This window comes from Panthera uncia (genome assembly GCF_023721935.1).
Source record: "Panthera uncia isolate 11264 chromosome B3 unlocalized genomic scaffold, Puncia_PCG_1.0 HiC_scaffold_1, whole genome shotgun sequence".
In the NCBI taxonomy this organism is placed as follows: domain Eukaryota; kingdom Metazoa; phylum Chordata; class Mammalia; order Carnivora; family Felidae; genus Panthera; species Panthera uncia.
The window spans coordinates 55,829,762-55,838,348 of NW_026057582.1; the positions used below are offsets into that span (position 1 = coordinate 55,829,762).

Sequence of the window (8,587 nt, forward strand, 5' to 3'; positions counted from 1 at the left end):
GGGAGGCCCTGATGAAGTGTTGCTTCATTCTGGACAACCTCATAACAACTTCAGGTGTCACAGCATGAACTCCTCAAAGTCAGCTTGGGCGCATGAAGATTTTGGTGCTTTCCCAACCTACTTCGTATTAAGGTAAATGATTCTGTTACTAGGGGTTCAGGACAGCCTGGTTTGTTAGAGGCAAAATGCAGGATGGTCTACAGGGGGTATGTCAAACACTCAACCATTCTGAATGCCTAGAGATGCTGTCCCAGGAAGAAGAAAAAGGAATAAAAAATTGCCCATAAAAATTTCTATAAAACTGACACAAGCTCATTCGGGTTAGGTAAGGACTTTTTTTTTCATAATGTCCAAAATATAATTAAATTATAGGTATGAAAAGTGTATTCACCTTCATATATATATGATGCATACAGAAACTCTTTATGAGGACATTAATTATAAGTGTAGATTTTCATACAGAACCAGTCTTTGGGATGTGCAGAAAATGCAGCTACATAACAGGTACATTTGGGGAGACAATGCACGAACTGACCCTGTCATAGTGTCTGACATTTTCACATTACTCACTACCCTAGTCTCAGCTGAGAAGAGAGAGATTTTAATGTATGAAAACTTATTTCAAAATTCTGTTTCAGATTGTACAGTTATGCACCAATAGTGAACCCAATATGTTAAGAAGGGAAAGAAGAGGAATAAAATCTAGAACAAATGTGCTATTCAGAAGGGCAGACTAAGGTAGCATACTGAATTGGGAAACCCCCGTCTAGGTAACAGAAGTGGAGCTGGAGAGAACAGCTGATAATTTGGGGCAGTTACATTGTATCAAGTATTATTAAGCCTATATGAATTGTTCTCAGATCGAAGTGGGAGGGCTGATATAATGACTAGCATTCTGTAGAGATGTAGTAATTTAATTAAAAAACTCATGTTTATGTTCACTTGTTATGCACACACATTCAGATAACACATGCATATTAGGAATTACCATTTGGCACCTGTAAGCAGAGGGATCAACCTCATGAATGGGGATAGTCAAGTTCTACAGCTTTTTGACAGCTTAGTCTCATCAGGCAGTATCATTTCTTTCTTTTCTTCCTTAGTAAACTTTTGCCTCTCCTAGAATTTATATTACCTTGAGAGATTGTATGATAAATGCCAGTACATTTCTGTGTTTGAAGAACATGTTCTAAGATAGTAATGTCTCCTTAGTGAGTGCCCGTTAATGGCAATTTTGAAAGATGTCTAAAAACTAACTTCTTTTCATGGATTGATCCTATTTTTGATTCTATTTTTCTTTCGGTCATTAAAAAAAAACAGTTTAGATCCTAATGACTAAAATAAGAAGCATTTTATTGTGTTTGTTTAAAAAGATACAAATATATGCTATTAACAATCTAAACTTTTTCTTATCAGCAATCATAAATTTACAGGTGTATTTCTGATCTGGTATTACTGCAAAATCCTCCTAACATTCAGATCTTCTATATTTTGGAACAGAGCCTGATAAGGATCAGAGATTGAGATAGAAACTAGAAAAAAATCATGTAGTAAACTAATATTTATTAAACACAAGTTTTATGTCAGAGATGTGGCTTAATTGTGGAATCCTATCAGCTACTCTCAGAAGCATAGGAGGAATGTCCAATAGACCAGGAAAATGCTTGGATGCAAGATGACATGAAATAGTCTTGAATTAAGATATGTTTTCACTACTTCCCATAAAAATTTAACTTATTAAAAAATCAAATATAATTTGCATGTGACTGAAGAAATAATATAGGGGCGCCTGGGTGGCTTGGTCAGTTGAGCGTCCAACTTCAGCTCAGGTCATGATCTCACAGTGTGTGAGTTTGAGCCCCACGTTGGGCTCTGTGCTGACAGCTTAGAGCCTGGAGCCTGCTTCAGATTCAGAGAGATTCTCCCTCTCTCTCTGACCCTTCCCTGCTCACACTCTGTCTCTCTCTCAAAAATAAATAAACATTAAAAAAATTTAAAAAAAAAGAAACAATATAGTTGTTGGGGTAAAGCAATGGAGGGAAGGGTTTTGTTTTTAATTTTTTTTACACTGACACCAAATACCATTATTATAATACAGAACTTTTTAAAACATCGTTTTATTTGTTTTTTAAAGTAATTTCTGCACCCAATGTGGAGCTCCAATTCGTGACCCCAAGATCAAGAGTTGTACACTCTTCTGACTGAGCATCCAGGTGCCCCATAATACAGAACTTCTGTGACTCATCATCACTATATTTCTTTTGGAAAATAACACTTCCTGTCTTTATATTATCAACCTAGTTTTGAAGCACTAAACTTATTTTAATACAGAATTATATCATTTTATAGTCATCACCTTACCATCTGAAATCTGTATACTAATACTAATACAGCTAAGATAATGTGATTTAATAAATATCTTTTTTCTAATGTTTATTTATTTTTGAGAGTGGGGGAGGGGCAGAGAGCAAGAGGGAGACAGAGAACGTGAAGCAGGCTCCAGGCTCTGAGCTGTCAGCACAGAGCCTGAAGCAGGGCTCGAACCCACGAACCGCGAGATCATGACCTGAGCCCAAGTCAGACACTCAACGGACTATGCTACCTTGGCACCCCATAAGTATTTTTAAATATCTTAATGGCCATAGAAATTTTGATATCTATTAGAGGTTTCCTCTAAGTCATGTATTTTTTTTTTCTAAGAACCTATTAACTTACTAGAAATAATTCTATAAATAGAGCTACTTTTTTTTAAACCAAGGAAAAAAGTGCAGTTATATATAAATTTAAGATTAACTTCTGTGCTTAATTAAACCCCCAAATTTTTTACCAATATTTTTGCGTGTACATCATTACTCAGAACTCCATGACTTTACCACTATTTAGGATTATACTCCAAAATATCAATACTGTAATTCATTTTCAAATGCTGAAGACATGTATATTCCATGACAAAATTTGCACATTTATTATTATTATTATTATTATTAGATAGAAGGAGATAATGGAAATGTTCACATTTAGCCAAGCTGTTATAGGGTGAATTCTATGTCAATAATTGCTTAAAGACTTTATTTCCATTCTTGGTGAAAAGAGACAATGCCATCATTAGAAAATTATGAATACTGTGCCCAAGTGCCTTGCAAGTATCACATTTTGTTTCTAAAATCTGGTCGGTCTGGATTCTGTGTTGACACTGGCAGGCAGCTTTAATGAAAATCATCTCCCAAGCAGCTGCAACTTCAGTTTTAGTCACAGCAGCTCTCCTGATTAGCCCCTGCAGGAGCTGCCACAAGGCTCAACTGAAATCTGCTCTCCAGAATCACAGACATGCGAAACACAAGGCCCCTCGTTACCAAAATTCATAAGCACAACGTGATAACCTTTCTGTTTGGCTTGATCATTTGGTACGCTCAGAATAGCCATAGATGTTCACATAATACCCATTGTCTAAGAACTTTAGGCATAAGGCTAGTAGTTTGTTATTATGTGATTTTTGCCCACTAATGATATATGATGTACAAGAGCATGGAGAGTTAAAATAACAGCAGAAACCATAACCACCTAAGGTTTTTATTCTAATCTTTTGTACTTAATCACATGCACTTGAACTCTGGGTTTCCTGTAGATTTTCTGTATAACTCAACAGGTGCAGGATCTGCATAGTTCTCTCCAATTCTTATGTAGAAATGGCACAGCGTGGAGGTGAGGTTTTTTTTAGAATAAATTCTACCATCAAAGAGTCTAATTGAACAGTCCTTGGGCTGGCAGAGGTTTTTTTTTTTTTTTTTTTTTTTTTATGAACGTGAAGGTTTTTCATGATACAGCTGTAAATTTGTGCTTTACTTGGTCTTTCTGATTTAACTTGCTATAAGGTCTTAGATTCTGACTAATTACTCTGGACTTCAGGAAAATTTTACGCTCATGGGGGTGTGAGCATGAATATGTATATCTTGTGTGTATGCTTGTGTGCACTTAGCTCAGAAAATAGACTGGGTTCTCAAGGCACCTGATTAAATTGGGGTCAAAGGCATACCAAAAAGTGGAAATCATGCAAGGGACTACATGAGTGGAATATTTTTTTTAAGTTTATTTATTTATTTTGAGAGAGATAGCATGCAGGAGGGGCAGAGAGAGAAGGGAAGAGACAGAATCCCAAGCAGGCTCCATGCTGTCAGGGCAGAGCCTGATGCGAGGCTTGAACTCACAAACCATGAGATCATGACCTGAGCTGAAATCAAGAGTCGAATGCTTAAATGACTGAAGCACCCAGGTGTCTCAAGGGTGGAATATTTTTAGTAGACCAAAGGAAAACAATACTATGGCTTGTAGTGGGTAGGGAAGATATATGAAAGAGGTAGACTCTGTGTACTGAACAGAAAATTCAATGGCCTTTGGAAGGAAAAGATGAGCACAAAAAGACCAAAAAAAGATGTAGTAGGACTTTATGTGGCATCTCCGTATGCCAGTAAATAGTTTTATACATCCCTCCCACCACTCTCTACCCCCAGCACACACACATTTTGGTAAAAGAAGAAGAAATGATTCGAGATAGGCTACACAGCACAGGCAATTGATGTCAGATAAAATCCCAGATCTTGGGTCTTCCCAGGGTTTGAAATGGGTAGAAGTAAAATAATAGAAGTTGATATTACTGAATGGCATTACTGTGCCAGATACTGTTTTAAGAGCAAGCAGCAAATAAAATGAAATTTAAAGCAATTTGTGGTCATGAAAAATGGGGAGAAGCTGAATACCCACCAAGGAGGAGAATGGGCAAAGCTATGCTGAGGCTCAGTATCTGACTGATGGAGGGGACAGGGGGAAGACAGAAAAGGGGAAAGAGTGTCAGAAGAGAGAGAGAGAGAGAGAGAGGAGATGGGTATGGTTCTCAGCAAAACTGAGGCTGAAATCCACATCATCAGTACACACTGCTGTGTGGAGTAGCTCACAGAGTTTGAGCCGTAGAGTCTTTGTTCAGCCCCCTGATCTAGACAGTGATACCAGGCAGAGTTACAGTCACTGTGTAAAATAGCAATGTTGTACACAACATAAGGCTCAAATTAGACATAACATGGTTGATTAAAAAATGCCATTTGCAATGAAAGATAGAGAAGTATTTCAGGATCCAGACCATCTAAGCAGGTGAGCAAATTGCAGGAAAATGGCCACCTGCCCTCTAACCTGATGTAAGTAAGCAGTTCTTGTGTTGCAGCTGATTAATGTCACAGATGCTGCAGTGAGGCTGAGCTGTTTGTGAGGAGTGTAGACTCTGCGTGTACTGACAAGGGAGCTTTCCCAAAGCAGGTAGAGATCCAAGCACGAGAAGAGTTTTGCAAATCTGAGGGAAGCTTCAAAAGAGTGAGATAGATCAGTAATGTGAAACAATCTTTAGAATTATGGAAGATGAGGAAATAAACTATTTATTTAGAGAGTAAGAGTTTGTGATAACTATTATATGATTTCAGAGTATTAAAGAGAAGAAAGACAAGAAACAGAAAATGGATGAAGAGGAAATTGACTCAGGAAGTATAAATTGCTCCATATGATCCTTGCCAAAAAAAAAAGAAAAAAAAGAAAAAGAAAAAAAGAAAAACAATACTAGTGTGTCTTATAAGAAAAGTTGAGTCAGGGGGTGCCTGGGTGACTCAGTCAGTTGAAGGTCCGACCTCAGATCAGGACATGATCTCATGGTTCATGGATTCGGGACCTGCATCAGGCTCTGGGCTCACAGCCTGCTTTGGATTCTGTGCCCTCCCCCCCCCCCCCCCCCCCCCCCCGCTTTTCCCCACTGTGCACCCTCTCTCTCTCTCAAAGATAAATAAACATTAAAAAAAGAAAGAAAGAAAAGAAAAGCTGAGTCAAGATAGAATCCCAGTGGGAAAAGAGATCTAGATGGTAGTATAGTAAATCTTTAAGTCAGAGGGGTTGAACTATATAGGCTAGGAAAATCCTATTGGAATGAATAATGCAGCTTGTCAGATTTGGGGGAAGTAATGGGAAACAGTCTGAACAAACAAGAAGAATGTCAAATAAAAGTTCCACAAGCAATTTATTGAGCATCTATTGGTAGCAACTCTTGTCCTAGCTACTGAGATAATAAAGGCAAGTCAAAATCCTGCAGTTCTGTAGGGTTTAAGGAAGGCTAATAGAAAATGTGGAATAGGTACAAAAGGAAGTGGGGTACATCAGGGGGACATCTAATCCAGCCTGCAGTTGGGGAGGGAGGTCATGCCAGATTTCTGGAGATAAGTACTTGAGATCTTCATGGAGGACTTCTCCTAAGAAGTTCCAGGATAAAGGTAATTAGGACATGATATCTATCTGAGTGAAAAATGAAGGTTTCCTTAAAATGATTTCCAATGTACCAAGGTTATCAGAGGAATTATCTATGTGAGGCATGGAGGACCTCCTATCCTTACTTTTACTCTGAAAGATAAATCTTTCCCTTGGAGCTCTCTCACTGATTACAGTTTTCTCTACCATATTGAGTTCAGAGCTTAAATGGCACTCCCTTTAATATCCAAATATGAATGTATATGACCTTTCCACTATATGCCCATAGTACACCAGAAACCAATCTAAAATTTCTATATGGGAATTTACTAATAAATTAGTTATAATAAAAAGAAAATAAATTCAGAGTAACAGTCAACTAAGGCACTTGGTTTTAAAAGTATAGCTTTCTTCAGCTTGGGGTTCTTGCCTTCATATGGGAATAACTATCTTTTAAATACTTCTTGCTGGGATGATTTTTTCCCTATAAATCTAGGTCTAAACAACAAAGCCTAGCGAGGTACCATTCTTTTCTGTGTAAGTTACACTATATATAGAATTAATACCAGGATTAATATAAAAGGATATTAGGAATGACTTCATCTTTTTCTTAAGTTGTGCACCAGATATATACACAGAAAGTAGCAAGGAAGAGAGAGAGAGAGAGAAGGAGACAGAGAATCCCAAGCAGGCACTGCACTGTCAATGCAGAACCTGACGCAGAGCTCAGTCTCATGAACCGTGTGATCATGACCCATGCCGAATTCAAGAGTGAGATGCTTAACCAACTGAGCCACCCAAGTGCCCCTTTATTTTTTTTAAGACTTTTTTTTAATTTCTAAATAATCTCTATACCCAGCATAGGGCTTGCATTTAGAATCTTGAGATCAAGAGTTACATATCCCACCAACTGAGCTAGCCAGGTGCCCCTAAAATAGTGTTTAAACAGAGAGTGGGAATCAATACTGGGGTTTAGCAACATGATTCTAGGAAGATGAATTAAACAAGGCAGCACCACCTCAGCAATGGAGGTATTTGAACTATTACAAAACAAATCAGAGCCAAGACTCAATTACTGCAACTGAAGGATAACAATGAACTTGATTATAAAGAATGAGACCAAAAAGCAATACAAGAAGTGAGTTTAAAACCATAGCATGGAAGGAATTCTGACAGGATGGAGTAAAGACCTGTGGAAATCTGCTCTTCAATTAAACCAATGAGAACAATAGCAAAAGTTGTCAAAGTCAACTTTTCCTGAACTCTGAAAATTTATCAAAGGCTTGCAACAATTCAAGGAGCATTATTTGAAAAGAATGACTGAACTTCAGAAATCAGGCCCAAATGACATAGGATATTAGACTTGAGTCAGAGTGGAATGATTCTTGAGTAGGATGATTTTATTTAGTCTTCTGGACCAAAAATTTGCCAGCCTGTCCTTGAACTAGGTGAGTTAATATATATAAAGCATCAGCACTGGTAAGTAATACTGCCCTTTTTCCTAAAAGCAGACTTTCTCCTAATACCCCACACAAGGCTAGGGATACTATTAACTTCTGCAAACAAACAAACATACAATCCTCCCCCCCCACCCCCCGCCACAAATAAATGGTTGTATGAATGAATGGGTGAATGATGGCCTGCTCTACTCTTGTATGAAATTATCTGGCTGGCTTATTATTCATAGAGAGACTCCATAAGATGTGTCTAACGCATACCATCTTGGGCAGTTACTTAAAACCTCTCAATCTTAGTTTCTTCATGTATAAACTGGAGTTGATAAGGCAGCACTGTCAGCTTTGCGTAGTAGCAGTATCATAGCCAGTGAGGATTATCCAAGCCATGATTATTGCTAATTGATAAAAATAGTATTGCTAATAGATAGATGATATTATTGGGAAGGGAATGTGAGAATGCCCAACACAGTACCTGGCATAGACTCACTTTCAATAAATGTTTGCTAAATGAATATACAAACAAATGAAAGAACAGATCAATACACGAGATTCCTTTATGGAGAGGGATAGTTCATGAGTATGGGCCACCCTCAGGCTGATCCATTGATGTACTAGTTGTTTTACAGTCATTACATTCCCTTACCAGGTATAGGACTCATCCAAGGAGTGAAGAAATGACCTGCAGGCACTTTGGGGCTTAGAAGAGTGTGGGGGCTGAAAGGCAGATTGGAAAACAATAAGAAGAGAGATGAATAAGATAAGAGATTGGAAAAGGGGATGAGGGTGAAAAAGTATAGTGGGAATTAAAATAGGAAAATTTAAAAATGTAAGCATTATAAATTCTGAGGCTTATCACA

The 8,587-nt window shown here is 37.8% G+C and overlaps 1 pseudogene; it reads left to right on the forward strand.

Annotated features, from left to right (window-relative positions):
* The first annotated feature begins 8,068 nt into the window (after positions 1-8,068).
* LOC125910429 (uncharacterized) lies at positions 8,069-8,192 on the forward strand (annotated as a pseudogene).
* The last annotated feature ends 395 nt before the right edge of the window (positions 8,193-8,587 follow it).